The sequence below is a fragment of the Mus pahari genome, chromosome 3 (genome assembly GCF_900095145.1).
Source record: "Mus pahari chromosome 3, PAHARI_EIJ_v1.1, whole genome shotgun sequence".
NCBI lineage: Eukaryota > Metazoa > Chordata > Mammalia > Rodentia > Muridae > Mus > Mus pahari.
This window is the reverse complement of record NC_034592.1, coordinates 53,008,540-53,024,503: the sequence shown is the minus strand read 5'-3', so window position 1 is coordinate 53,024,503 and position 15,964 is coordinate 53,008,540. Positions and strand designations below refer to the sequence as shown.

At 37.6% G+C, this 15,964-nt stretch overlaps 1 pseudogene; it reads right to left on the bottom strand.

The window, feature by feature from the left end:
- Positions 1-13,840: 13,840 nt before the first annotated feature.
- Positions 13,841-15,386, bottom strand: LOC110319380 (annotated as a pseudogene).
- Between the last annotated feature and the right edge of the window lie 578 nt (positions 15,387-15,964).

Here is a 15,964-nt window from a genome sequence, read left to right as displayed (position 1 = left end):
GAAAACATCAAACTGAACAAAGGAATAGGCTTTTAGAAGGATGCAAAGGAAGGGCTAGGACTGATGCTGAAGAAGTGCATCAGGTGGCATCATTAAATTAAGAGTCTGAGGCAGGAGACTCCAGAGACCCAGGTGCCAACTTTAGCGAAATGGTGGAGCAGTTGAACACAGAGCATGGAAATCAGAAATAAAGTAAACCTGTCTGCCTGTCTCTTCTGTGCTGTTTCAAATTCTTTCAGGACACTCTTCTGTGTTGGTATGGGGAATAGCCAGTAGCATTTCAGTTTCTGGTTGAAGGAGTCCATCATGAGAAGCGCTGATGCAGACTGAGAAAAGGAAAGCTGAACTGAACCACTTGGGCCCAGAAACAGAATTATTCAAAGCAGAGGTAGCTTTGTGAAATTGGACAGATTACAAATTTTCCTTATTTCTTTTCATTTTCTTCCTTTGAATAAAAGTCATAAAAAAGAATATAAAGCACTTGACACATAATTAATGTTCAACAAATGTGGTTAATTATAATTGTAAGAGAACATAATATGCATTCATAATTAAATGTCTTGTCTACTATGTAAAATGAAGGTGACAAATGCCATGGATGTCATTTAAAGTTCAGATTTTGAGATAAAGTAGACACTGTGTTTATAACATCAGCTTATATACACAGTCTATACCTATCAAATTCTAAGAATCTGATGTAATTACTTACAGAGATGATGACATAAAAAAAGAAATGCCTAATATAACATGCAACTTTAGAGGGAATAACTAACCCTAAACTCTGTGCTAATTGTCCAGTTTCTGTTTTCATTCAGAAGAAATAATGGAAAATACTTTAATTTTCTTTTAATTTCTCAATTAATTAGAATTTATGATATTAAGCCCAAAATACCTTCTTTCATCTTGAATCATCAGTATTTCAGGCTATAAAATATGTCAACCAGTCTCTGGATGGCCTTTCTTTTAGTCTCTGCTCCACATTTTGTCTCCGTATTTGCTCCCATGAGTATTGTGTTCCCCCTTCTAAGAAGGACCAAAGGACCCACACTTTGGTCTTCCTTCTTCTAGAGCTTCATGTNATCCTCCAGATCCATCCATTTGCCTAAGAATTTCATAAATTCATTGTTTTTAATAGCAGAGTAGTACTCCATTGTGTAAATGTACCACATTTTTTGTATCCATTCCTCCGTTGAGGGACATCTGGGTTCTTTCCAGCTTCTGGCTATTATAAATAAGGCTGCTATGAACATAGTGGAGCATGTGTCCTTCTTATATGTTGGAGCATCTTTTGGGTATATGCCCAGCAGTGGTAGAGCTGAGTGCTCAGATAATATTATTTTTAATTTTCTGAGGAACCACCAGACTCATTCCCAGAGTGGTTTTACCAGCTTGCAGTCCTACCAACAATGGAGGAGTGTTCCTCTTTCTCCACATCCTTGCCAACATCTGCTTTCACCTAAGATTTTGATCTTAGTCAATCTGACTGGTGTGAGGTGGAATCTCAGGGTTGTTTTAATTTGCATTTCCCTGATGATTAAGGATGTTGAACATTTCTTTTCTGGGGATCCATCACAAATACAGTCACCAAACACAGACACTATTGTGAATGCCAAGAAATGCATGACGACATGATATAGCTGTTTCCTGAGAGGCTCTGCCAGACAGACCCTGACATATATAGAGGTGGATGCTCACAGGCAACCATTGAACTAATCATGAGTCCCCAGTGGAGGAGTTAGAGAAAGGACTGAAGGAGCTTAAGGGGTTTGCAACACCATAGGAAAAACAATATCAACCAACCAGAGTTCCCAGGGTATAAACCAACCAAGGAGTACACATGAAGGGACCCATGGCTCCAGTTATACATGTAGCAGAGGATGACCTTGTCAGACAGGAGTGGGTGGGAGGGTGGTGGCACACTCTCATAGAAGCAGGAGGAAGGGGGATAGGATAGGGGTCTCAGGGGAGAAAATGGGGAAAGGGGATAACATTGGAAATGTAAGTAAATAAAATATCCAATAAAAAATGTCATCCATAAGGCTGGAGAGATAGCTCATTAGTCAAAAAAAGCACTTGTTGCTCTTGTAGAGGACCCAGGTTTGATTCCAAGCACCCACGTGGTAACTAACAACCACCTGTAATTCAAGTCCATAGGATCCAACACACTCTTCCAACCTCCAAGGGCAACAGGCATGCATGGAATTCATGTATAAGTGAGTGTGTGTGTGTGTGTGTGTGTGTGTGTGTGTGTGTGTGTGTGTGTGTGATATGTATATGTATATATGCAGACAAAGCATTCACATACAGAAAATAAATAAATCAATGAAGAAAAAAAGACAATTTCATGGTTTGTCTGCTTTCTTTTTCAAATGTGACTTGAGGTTATACAAATTGTATGTCAAGTTAACATGTTAAAGTGCTAGTTTTCACCTTGATCTTGATGTCTGTGGTAACAGATATACGAATAGATATATGAATGTACATCTTGCATTGCTTATTTTCTTCAAATTCAAATTTTTTCTCATCTAAAACACTAAAGCTGCTTCTTCTTGAAATATATTTTAATGTTTTCAGTTTTTATTCTTTGATACATGTATAACATCAATTATATTATTCAGCAAGAGTTTTTGTCAAAAGTCATATGTTACTTAAAATCCCTTACAAGGTCAAAGTATCTGTCTGAATTTCTATGCTATTTATATATAGGCCATATTTTATGTCACATTTTGAAGATGAACTTTATCTAATTTTAGGTTCTAAAAAAGTTAAAGCACAAAAGACTCATTGCCTATTTGGTGTGTCTGCTCAGTATCTGTGTAGGAAGAAGTTTTACTCTTAAAAAAAAAAAAAAAACATCTCTTCACAAAAATTCAGGTCAACTAAAACCACTTTAAAAGAGTTGGGAAGCATGGGAAATGGGCCAACTATTTTAATTCAACATGTAACATTTGTGAAACTTGTTTCACTTCACAAAATCCTCAACATCTGTTCTTTATCACAGTAGCACTGAATGCATTCAACATCCAGACAATATGAGGTGGTAGCATATTGCTGCACGATCTGGTTCAATGATAAATGCAATAGTAGATACCTTTGTGCTTCAGAAGTTCCAAATCATCAGCAACAGGGGCATATTGCTCTCATATTTCTTTGTAGAAAAGCATTAGGAACTATGAAAGAAGATGTCAATATGAAAATTACCTTCATATGTAGTACAATGTAAGCATCTTGAAATAAGTGTTAAAAGGTTACATTTCATTAAATTTTGAAACTATTTTCTTCATCTTTAAAATAAAAAATACCCCTAGTAGCACCTTTTGATTCACAGTTGTTCTGGCTTGATCATGAGCTGGTCTTTTCAGTTTGATAATCCTCCTTGAATAACAATGATTGCAGAGGAGACCTCTGGTGATGATTCTGCCTTAAAAAGGGAAAGTATAGCCGCTTTATAAAGTAACTGACTGCCTTTTCACATTATTCAAGAATTAAAGCCAGAAGCTGAACTTGTGAGTCTACAAGGCAAGCTGTGCCCTGAGAGCCTCAGAGCCTCAGTGTAGATCACAAAAATCCTCAAGAAACATTACATTCATCTACTATACTAAATCAGTTATTTTATATCATTAATAAGCTGTTGGTAGATATAGTAAATATTACTCAAGCTGTGAGGTTTTGAAAAGAAAAAGGCTGAAAAAGACCCTGCAGGTAAGACCACATGCAAACCATTGCCAATGATGGATATGCAAAGGAAATAAGAAAGAAACACTGTTAATTTATTCTAGTGGAAGTTTTGGAAATTGTCTTGGGGTTTTTATTGCTGCAATGAAACACTATGACCAAAGCAACTTGGTGAGAAAATGGTCTATTTGGATTAAACTTCCACACTGCAGTCCATCACTGAAGGAAGTCAGGACATGACCTTAAGTATGGCAATAACCTGGAGGCAGGAGCTGATGAAGAAGCCATAGAGGAATGTTGCTTACTGGCTCGGCTTGATCATATTGCTTTCTTATACAACTGAGGACCACCACCACTAGGAGTGGTGCAACCCATAATGGGTTCTTTCCCATCAATCACTACTTAAGAGAATACCTTACAGTATTGCCTACAATGCCTAATCATATGGAGACATTTTTCCTAATTGAGGTTTCCTCCTCTTAGATTACGTCAGTCCATGTCAATTTGACATAAAACTATCCAGCACAGGGATAGAATAAGTGGTATAAAGATAACTATACTTGTATTTCTTGTTTAAATATAATGATGATATTTAGACATATAACAATAAATACTTTATATTAGTACAATAGCATGAGAACCTTGAATCTCTCCACTCACAGTTCAGATTTACCTGAAACTTTATTGAGAGGAGAAACACTGTTTCATTTTTCAGTATTAATTAATGATAAATAGTGGCTCTGTCTCACCAAATGCACATTAGCTGTTATCTCAAATCCTTTCTCATTCTTATGGAAGAGATTTTATTTTGGAAATGTGATTTGCAGATCAGACAAAAGTTCTATATAAAAAAGTCAAGAAAGGAGCCCAAGAGTCAGCAGCACAAATGCCTTAACCTTATCCTCATTCACACACACTAGACAAATGATAAATTATTTTAGTTAAAAATTCTTTTTGTGTTCCTGCTTTCATTTTTACCCTTTTCATGTTCACATTCCATGACAGGCTGGGTTCTTCACCTACTCCCAAGTTCTTTGATTTTTTTTTTCTTTGTTTTCTCTCACATCATTTTCTCAGAGCTAGAATAATGTCAGAATCCCTCTGCATCTAAAATCAGCATGGTCCCTCCAGTACAATAACAAATTCAGCATAAAAGTGCAAAATCATTGCAACCAAAACCCATTGATATTTTTAATTCTATTGTTCTTATATTTTGTTTTTTTGTTTGTTTGTTTGTTTTTTATTTTAATTCTATTTCCTCTTGTACTTCTAACGAACGTTTATTCTGAAGGATGAAAACTTGGTTGGAGAATTGGGCTGGGAATAAAGGAGATGAGAAGCAGCTGCAGAGGAAGGGGTAAAGGAAAAAGGATGTCCTGAAATTAAGAGGTGAATGGCTGGATCATGGGCCTGATGTTTTACAGGTGTCATTTTGTTCACCAGACAAATGAATCGATTTTATTTTATTATTTTATTTTGCCATCACTCTGGCTAATTTTTACCTTGTTCATCTTCTGCCTCTGAAGAATTGTTTTCAAAATGTGCTTGTTGGACTAGCAGGTTGAGCATCATGGGGATTCTTTATAGGGATTCTTAGGTCTCTATACAGACTTAGTGTTTAGAGCACTGGGGGATATGGTAGTAAAATGTGGTATCAAGGACCTCTCCAGAAAAGTCTGACCCATAAAAGCATTTTGCTTTTGCTTCCTCTTGTTTCTCAATGTGTGTGTGTGGGGGGGGGTGTGTTTGCCACAAGTGAAAGCCACTATGTGTTCATTATTTTCCTCATTACACTCATAAAATATGTGATAAGAACCATTTCAGAAAAGAAGTGTTTCTTTTGGTTCACGATTTATGAGTAGAGTCTAACATGGTGGGGAAAGATTACAGCCTCTTTAGGGGTTTGTTCTTAAGCCACGGGGGAGACAGATGCTTTGCCTGCTCTGTTCAGTTCAGGACCTCAGCTCATACTAGAGTGCTGCCCACATTTACGGGCAAATCTTTCCACCTCATTTAAATCAGTCTAGAGTCCTGCAACCCTGATCCTCACAGAGATGTATCTCCAAGGTGATTCTAGATCTTGGCATACAATTAAAGTTAGCAGGCATTATCACCATGTGTCTAGATCTGCAATATTGCTAGCTACTCCTCAAGTTTCTTCTCAACTCTTCCTCTTTATTTCCCTTATTCTCTAGCCACACCACCATAGTTAAAACCAGACAATGGCAGATTCAGGAACATTTTCTTCTCCTTCACATTTGTGAGACAGAATTATCTTAATGAAAAATAGAATTTATCTGATAGCATCTTTCCCATGTCTTCACTGTCTATGCTGGGCACAAAGGCTGAATATTTTCTCCTGTGAACAAAAGACTGCTGTGACATTTCAGTGCTCTTAGCTGACATCCCAATTTGAATGGCCTATAATAAGTTCTGTACTAGAAACAAAACATGTTTCAAAGTAAATGAGAAAAAGTAGTAAAGAAAGAAACTTTTAAAATCCCAAAATATAAACATCCCCAATGTTCACTGTTCCTGTAGAAATATATTGGTTCACTCACAGATTTTTCTATTGGATTTCTCTACAAATGAGAATCATCTGCCCCTTTCTCCCAGAGGGCAACTATGAAGACTGCTGATGAAGCTGTAATTTAAAGGCACAGATCAGGAAAGATCCAGAGTGGGGTCTTCTATAGGATACAGTGCTCTAATGCTGGGGCAACCAAACAAGGTTATCTGTCCCAAAGGTTGCAGAAGTTTTGGGTTGACATATTGAAAGCTCTTTGTAAGGTGAATGCAAGCAGTGAAATACAAATTTCCTGTTCAAGTAAACCCTAGTCACTCCTAAAGCAAGGAAATGGTAGGTTAGAGAACCTCTGCAAGGCCATACAGTGTGTCTATGCTGCCTATAAAATGCAGGGGGAATTGTTCTCGCTAAGTTCTGGATTTCACTTAGACTCTACAAATCTAATTGTTTGAGTGTGGCACCAGCCAGGTGGAACAGTTCAGTTGGTGAGCTGTTTCTTGCTCTCCATTCAGGGCTTCAGTCTAGGAATCAAGCTTCAAACTGAAGCCTTGGGTAATAATGAAAGATGAAATGCTAAGGCTTCTTCTTCACTTCAGGTTATATGTCCATACACCCCAGCAACAGACAGAAAAGAAGAGAAACATTACTTGGTGCCTTCCCCCAGAGATGACCCTACATGCTTTCTGAAAACCAAGTATTTTGCCCTTGATGAGTTAAGCTTTCCTTAACTTAAAGTGGGGTGATGCCCACTTTAGCTTTACCTACATTTAGTGTTCAGTGTTGTTGGAGTCCAAATTTAAAAGTGAGTGAACCCACTTCATAAGAATAAGCCACCAACCCTAAGGTATGCTGTTGTGGTTCAGACATTCTGGAGCATCATCCCCTCCTGTCAAGTGTTTGTTGATGATGATGATAATAATGATTTTTTTTCAAAACCTGGAAGTACCTCAAAAAGCACAGGTCCACTGGCATTTATCTTTTGTGCAAACATGCAGTGTGAATCAACTGGTAGAAGGACATTTTCATTGGATGAGCTCAAAACGAAGAAATTCTCAGGAAGATTGACAACATGAGAGTAGGTAGCAAATCCATCAGACTCAAGGAAGTGGAAGAAGAGAAGATCTTATAGGAAAACTATTCTAATGGTACTGTTAGTAAATCTAAGATGTCAGGGACCCTGTATTGTGAACTTTAGAGGTCCCACGTGTTGTGGAAGGAGAATCAAATTGAGACTGCTGGTCTGGCCCTGAATGAGGCCTTCTCACTGTCTCTCTGTATGCTAAACAATCAGTATTGCAAAGCAGTTCTGTATTTTTATTTTTATTCTCAGGTTCCTCGTCCTGCTATCCATTTGATAAAGATCAGACTCTGGCCAGAATCAGAAATGACAGAATACACAGCAACACCTGTCATTGTTTTTCACTGTTGTTAGAGGGGTTTTATTTTGAGTAAAATGGTTTTATAATAAATATGCATATAAATAAAGAAATCAACTAATAACGAAACATGGGTGAGCAACTCAATTATACCCATGGGATTGAGGCTAGCATGGGCAGCACAGTGGAATCCTGTTTAAAAAAAGAAGAGAGGAAAAAAATGAAAAAACTAAAGGTTTTAACAAATCTAAACAAATATCTCACAGAAAGTATATAAAGAACAGCAGTTATTGGAAAATATCACAGTAGATTTGCTGCTAGGAAACCTCCAGTAAAAACAATGAGATTGTACCGCACAACCAGTACATGGCTTTCATCTAAACACAACTGGAAGGGGGAAATGCAGTATGTGTACAATCACATTTTCACATTTTGTTCACGCAAATGACAAATGATGTGTCTATTTTGGAAAACCCTCTTACAAAGATAAACACGGCCTTAAAAGACCTGAAATTATGGACTAAGGTATTTGCCCACATGAATTAAAAGTGTGTGAGTATATAAAATCCTGCCCCTGAATGTTTAGAGAAATTATACCGATAAATCCAAGTCTTAGAAATAACTAAGATGTCTTCCCATAGGCAAAGAGACAAAACTACAAAGCTTCCATGCAATTTAATATTACTCATTTATAAAAATAACTGTGCTATCAAAGTGTAGATAGAAATTGGGGAGAATTAGAATGTATTATCAAGGGCAGGTAAACAATCTTACAAGTGTGGACATGTCATATGAATTGTGACTTTGTTAAAAGGTAAAATTGAAGAGGCAATAAACTGTCCCTGTCCTGGAGGACTTGGAGAAGGGAAATAGAGCCTGCAATGGTGAGCTTCAAGGGGGTTGTAAGGTGATAACACAATCTTCCATGATACTTCAATGATGGATGTAAGAACATGCATTTGTTGAAATGCAATTTAGGGCACCTTTATAGACTAAACATAAATGAAACTGTGACCATTGCTTGGAAATTATGTACCAACATTGGCTCATTATTATATTATTCTTTGATGACTAAAACGCCCTTGTACATATCTGAACATCTTTCCATTTGCTCTTTGATGTTGTTTCAGAAACTATCTACCATGTACTCTTTCAAGGAAAGATCGCCTTGATGTCTAGTATACATTCAGCCCTGCTCATAGTATAGTTCCTGAGAACTCATATCATCTACACTCAAACAGTGATGAGCTATTACCACAAAGTGTTTAACATCAATGTATATTTATATGTAGAATAGTGGAATAACAAGAGAAAGAATGTTTTTTATTATTGTAAAATATTATAGATATATACTGACTATAGGCTTGGTATGTAAAATTATTTAGTATATGCTGAGCATTGTATAGATATGTCACACAAAAATACATCCTTAACTAATTTATTAACCTACTGTATAGATGAAAAGAAACAACAACAACAACAAAACCTATGAGATTTATTTTTCCAGACATTTCAGTTTCAATATGAGGAAGATATACTCAATTGAAGCCTCATTTGAAATCTTATACTGAAAAGCCATCTGTGCACCCTGCCCCCCCCCAAAGCCCTGTGACAGCAGAATCTGAGGGTTTTACAAAAAAGAATCACCCTGTGACTTCAACCTTGGAAAAGTTCTTCCCATGTCTTTTTGAAATATGAGTCTAATTGGTCTTAAATTGGATCAGCCACCTCCTGAAGGTTTAGAATTGTCTGTTCTAAATTCTTCTGGCCCTAAAATGTTCTTATCAAGAAACTTAGAAGAAACACAATAAATCTTGTTAAAATTATTTTAGCAGCCTTTGGCCAGAAAACACTTACATTGCAAAAACTGTTCAAGGGCTTAGCTTCTAGAAATTTATCCTGGATAAATCCAGGCAGTTATGTAGGATGCTAAAGCCACATAGTAAATAAAGACATTAAAGTACTGGAAATGATCCAGTGTACTTAACAATATTTTTAATAGCACAACTCCTTGCTTACATCTGTACCCTTACTGAAAAAGCTGTGGTTATATCCCCTTGAATAGCTGAATATTCTTCATGCTGCTACAGAGTGAATATTGTGGAAATCCAGTTTCTGGAATGGACAAAAAAGCTGTTGAAGGAGAGGTATTAGATTCTGACCACCATGCTATAAATTGCCCAAGAAGGCATTCATACCATACCCTGCAAGAACTGAGGAGCAGGGAGGTCTTTCATGCTGCAGAGTACACCGCATAGCCAGGAAGCCTTGAAATCTGCCAAGAAAGTACAACACATCCAAGGCATATAAGCTTCCTTCAGTATCTCTATGGTGCCTACATTGGAAATCATATTTGTAAAACTCATGTTGATTTCTGTAAATTGGGAGGAAAAGGTCAAGTGAGAGTGAAGAGATAACCAACAGGAAGGCCTCTCAGTCCCCCAGAGTATATATAGTTTATAAGATCTAAGGGTTGCTTCATCATGTGTTTCTGTAAGACTCCGGGATCCTTTGGCCAAAAGTTCCAGGTAATCATTGATCTTCTATTTTTCCCATTGTTACTTTAAGCCTAATTTTCCTCATGTTGCCGTCCCCAAAAGTTCACGTAACTGTAGGCCTCACTCAGTATAACAGTTTTTCTAAGGCAACCTCTCCTCTTGCTCTTGCCAGATTTGTTTATAATGTTGGTTAAACATATTGTATTGGCTAGGCATTATAAACAGTTGTCCTCATAATTTTTATATCAATTATTTAAACCTTGTTCAAAGGTTCACTGGCCAGTTTGCTCTGACAGCATGACTAGAAGCACTCACTCTTTCAAAAAACAGTGAGCTATCAGGTGAAATGACAGCTTCAGCATCCTTCTGTTCTTTAATTTGCAGTGGAAACTGGAGTACCTGAGTATTTGAAGCTCCAAACCTTCACTTATGAGATAGTATAAATTATTTTTCAAAATCAGTATTGCTCCTTCCTATTTTTATAGAAAATCAAGCAAGATGAACTCTATTGTTAAGGACACAGCTGCTGTGTTGAAGATGGCTTTCTTGTATCCATGAGTTATTTCCTCCTTTCATAGAACACACAGTTCTAGGCTTAGGCTACCTCACCAGGGGCCACTTTTGCCAAGTCCCCATTTCACCAGGACTGTTTTGTTTCCATAGTATTTACATAGATGCTGTTAATGATACATTTAGGCTGAAACCAATCAGAAATATGAATATTATGAACTCTTGATAGATCAAAGAGAAATTATCCACAATAATGGTTGAATTAAAACTTAATAAAATAGAAGTAGCCAGTTTTTAAATTTCAAAGCTGTCTGCTAACTACATGTTGACTTACACATAAGGAAAAAATAATACTTGAGTACTGAGGATGTAGCTGAGTAAGAGAAAGCATGACAAGCATGTATGAAATACTGGGAAGATAGCACAACACTTCAAAAAGTACAAGAAACTAAAATGCAAAAGTAGCATAATAGAATAAAAAACTACTACTACATTTTAGGGTTTATATACATAAAAATAAATGAACACAATAACAAAATAAAACTCTAGTAGAGATATCAAAGGGAAAATAATATAAAAGATTTTATCTGAACTTAATGTGTTAATAAGTTCATGTTTATTTATTTATTTTATTAGATATTTTCTTTATTTACATTTCAAATGCTATCCTGAAAGTTCCCTATACCCTCCTCCCGCCCCTGCTCCCCTACCTACCCACTACCACTTCTTGGCCTTGGCATTCCCCTGTCCTGGGCATATAAAGTTTGTAAGACCAAGGAGCCTCTCTTCCCAATGATGGCCAATTAGGCCATCTTCTGCTACATATGCAGCTAGAGACACAGCTCTGGGGTACTGCTTAGTTCATAGTGTTGTTCCACCTATAGGATTGCAGACCCCTTCAGCTCCTTGGGTACTTTCTCTAGCTCCTCCATCGGGGGCCCTGTTTTCCATCCAATAGCTGACTGTGAGCATCCACTTCTGTGTTTGCCAGGCACTGGCATAGCCTCACAAGAGACTGCTATATCAGGGACCCTTCAGCAAAATGTTGCTGGTATGTGCAATAGTGTCTGGTTTTGGTGGCTGATGATGGTATGGATCCCCGGGTGGGGTAGACTCTGCATAGTCCATCCTTCAGTCTTAGCTCCAAACTTTGTCTCTGTAACTCCTTTCATGGGTATTTTGTTCCCTATTCTAAGGAGGAATGAAGTATCCACATGTTGGTCTTCCTTATTCTTGGTTTTCTTGTGTTTTGCAAATTGTATCTTGGGTATTCTAAGTTTCTGGACTCAGATTTAAAATCATGTTTATTTTTAAAAATTGATGTAGATTTATGTACCTTTTAAAAATAAAAAAGATCTAGTTCTTACAGTTAAGTACACTGTGAATGCATTGAAAATGCTTTAAGTACTTTAACTATAATAAATGCATTCTATAATGTAAACACTGACCTCAAAAGGATAAGGTAAAAAATAAGCAGTTCCATAAAAGAAATTGGGTTTTTTTTTGAGATTTATAATATTAATTAATATATTTGATTTCCAGGACCTATCTGAATAAGAAAGTCTGTTTTATACAATTGGCATACATACATATATTATAATAAATCAGAGCACATTCAACAATTTTATGTTTTTGTATCCAAGTAAAATTATTTAAATTGACAGCAGGGGCAGCAGCACTCTTTGCTACCCTCCCCAATGTTCTGAGTTCTTGAATAAAAGATATACACACGTGGTCCCTATATTTTAATATGTTTTAAACAGTTCAATGGCTGGTCCACTTTCTAACCTCCACGTGGTTAATATAACCCCATCCAATATCCACATTTTATTACTCACTAAAAAAAATCTATATTTCACATTTGTTGTCCTACACCTAGACATGTAGCTCTTTTAGGCCATGATCTCAAGCACCTATATGACATCTATGTTCTCTGTCCTCTGTACTACTCAGGCATGATGTCACCTCTCCTTCCCTGGCATGGTGGCTTTCCCTCTTCCTATTCCTCCTCAAGCCCTTGTCTGGGAATCCTATAAGTTCCAAGTCTGTTTCTCTGCTCAACCATCACTGTCGCCAACTTTATTTATCAATCAAAACCAACTGGAGGCAGGGTCCCTCAGTTTTACATGGGGTCATTGCAAACAAGTGTTTGAGAAACCCAATCAGCATTCAAAAGATCTTTCTGTCAGATATTCTTGGTTTGTTTTGTTTTGTTTTGTTTTGCTTTGCTTTGCTTTTATAAAATGTAGTTTTATTTTTATGTTACTCTGCTGTTACATAGGGCATAACATTTTCACAAGGCTTTTTGGGGACTATAGCCAATGATTAGCAAACACACAATATAGTGGTCCAGTCTCTAAAGAACAGTCACTGGACAAACCGGACACCCACTCACATGTGCACAAATCTGCATGGGAAAGTACTAAAATTTAGACTTGGCCTTGTGTACTTTATTTTTTCCTTTCTAGTGTATTAGGAAAGTACATGCATTTTAGTTTGCCCAAAGCAGTGCTTGTATTCTGACAACAACATGCTACTTCTATCACAAGGTAAAGTGAATACCAGAGCTACGAAGGCAGGAGGTGAAAATAAATTTTTATTGGGAAGGAAGTTGTCAACTTAAACAGCAGCAAATGAAGAATGCATAAGGAAACTCCCTGTTGTCACAGACAGATGTAACCTCCAGAATATGTGACACAGGAGACATTTTAATCTGTGACCCCAAACCCGGATGCATTAAGCGCTTTCCCATTCAACCTAACACTTCTGGATTCCTACTAAAAGGGAATTTGTAATAAGAGCATGGAAAAGTTGCTTCTGACAGGAAACCCGCAAGAAGGTTTAGAAAAGGAATGTAGAAATCAAGAAATTATTATTACAATTACTTTAAATTGTAGTGTACCACATTTCTATATCTTCACAGTAATACAAAACACAGTCACTTGCAGAACTGGTTCAGATTACTCTAATACCAAATGTGCTGTCACTCCTCTACACAAGTGTCTGGAAGTTACCCGTGTTTATATGAAATGAAGCTATTAATACTTTTCTACAGCAGTAACTGCACCCAGGAAGGTGAGAACAACACAAACCAAGGGATGGAGTTTTCCCAAAGCTGCAGTGTGGAAAGACTATAAACAGTTGATCCCATATCCATGAACGGGCTTCCTTGCTGGAGGAGATCCAAGTGGGATAAGGAACAGAGATGCAAAAAGGTTTTCTTGAAGGGAAGGAAGTTGGTGCCCAGGATATCTTTAGTTCTCGACCCCCTCTGCTGCATCACATTGTTCTGCACTGCCTGATGTCCATAATGTTAAGCTATCTCTATGCAACTGCATGATGATGGTTCTGTCTTTGCAGGACTCTTTGTTCAATGTATCAAGCTCTGCAATGACCTCATCAAAAGCTGTTTTATTGTTCAATTCAATCACCTGTTTAGGATATCATCCTGAGTGAGGTAACCTAATCACAAAAGAATATATATGATATGCACTCACTGATAAGCAGATATTAGCCCAGAAACTTAGTATACCCAAGATACAATTTGCAAAACACATGAAACTCAAGAAGGAAAACTGAAGTGTAGATACTTCGTTCCTTCTTAGAATGGGGAACAAAATACCCATGGAAGGAATTAGAGACAAAGTTTGGAGCGGAGACAGAAGGAAGGATCATCCAGAGACTGCCCCATGTGGGGATCCATCCCATANACAACCACCAAACTCAGACACTATTGCATATGCCAAAAAAATTTTACTGGCAGGACCCTGATATAGCTGTCTCCTGTGAGGCTATGCCAGTGCCTGACAAATACAGAAGTGGATACTCACAGTCATCTATTGGATGGAACACAGGGCTCTTAATGAAGAAGCTAGAGAAAGTACCCAAGGAGCTAAAGGGGTCTGAAACCCTATAGGAGGATCAACAATATGAACAAACCAGTAACCCCCAGAGCTGTGTCTCTAGTTGCATATGGAGCAGAGGATGGCCCAGTCAGCCATCAATGGGAGAAGAGGCCATTGGTTTTGTGAAGATCATATGCTCCAGTATAGGGGAATGCCAGGGCCAAGAAGCAAGAGTGGGTGGGTTTGGGATCAGCACAGTGGGAGGGTATAGGGAACTTTTGGGATAGCATTTGAAATGTAAATGAAGAAAATATCTAATAAAAATAAAGGGGAAAAAAAGCTCTTTTAGCCAGTGTACAGGCAAGCTCTGAATTATTAAGGATCTCATTGTAAAATAGAGAAAAGTTAAGAGCCAGCCCCAGGTGGATTGAATAAGTAGGTTGTATCCTTTTCTTGCTTATATCAAATGCCTCTTGGCAGGCTCCTTGGGAATTTTCTACTGTTTGTTTTCGATCATTGCCACAAGCTACTTCAGCAAGATACTGGAAATATTCTCCCTTCATTTTCAGATAGAAGACCTCACTCTCTGGATTAGTTGCATTGGCTATTAAATACTTAACTAACAATTCCAGGACTATAGTGCAGATGGAACTCAGCCCCGACTCCACTTTCTCCTGATAGTCCTTGATCAGCTGCAACCTCTTGTTGGAAGTGTCTGTCTTCTGCTTAGTGCTCCAGATGACAATCCAGGAGGACCGGAGGCTCCTGACCACGTTCTTGTAGGCCACCAACAGCAGGTTGACTCCTTGTTGGACAGCACCACCCTGCCCTGCTCCATCATAGCTTTCATGAGGGTTGCTGTGTCCTTGTAGCTCTGGGCCAGCTTGGCCTTCTGGATCAGCTCAGTCTTCTCCATGGCAAGCAAGGGCTGAACTGGATCTGGAGGCCTTCTTCTAGTCTCTGTGGCTGTGGTGCGAGTTTCTCAGATATTCATTGAACATAGTTATAAGAGTTATACAAACTACAAGGTATAATATACACTAGTAATGGCCAGTTTATCAATTTTGTCAATTTAGGTACATTACTTCTATCTTAATTTAAAGAGTTTCTGATTCTATACCTGGATAGTGTTTTGATTGTAATTTTCATTACCATCTGAAAAACATCTTTTAAAATCTAGATCATCTTCTTTAATGGTAAACAACTTTAGTTTGATTATTAGACTATAGCTAGTCTTCAACATCATCAGAGATCTAAGAATGAATTAATTATTACCTGAATATATAGGATGCACAAAAACATAACTTCTAAAGCTTAAGCAATATGTAGAGACAGTAGACTGCCTGGACAGTCCCCCATATTCCTCATAATGTTGGAGTATCTGTCTTCAGCCTGCTGGCTCAGAATCATATGGCAGACCTTAAGTGAAGAAGTAATTATGAAGGACTAGTTACTCTGTCTTGGCAGAGCTAAGTTGTTAACTATCTCACATCACGTGTCTTTTCCTGGACAGTATTTTGCTGTTATTGTTGT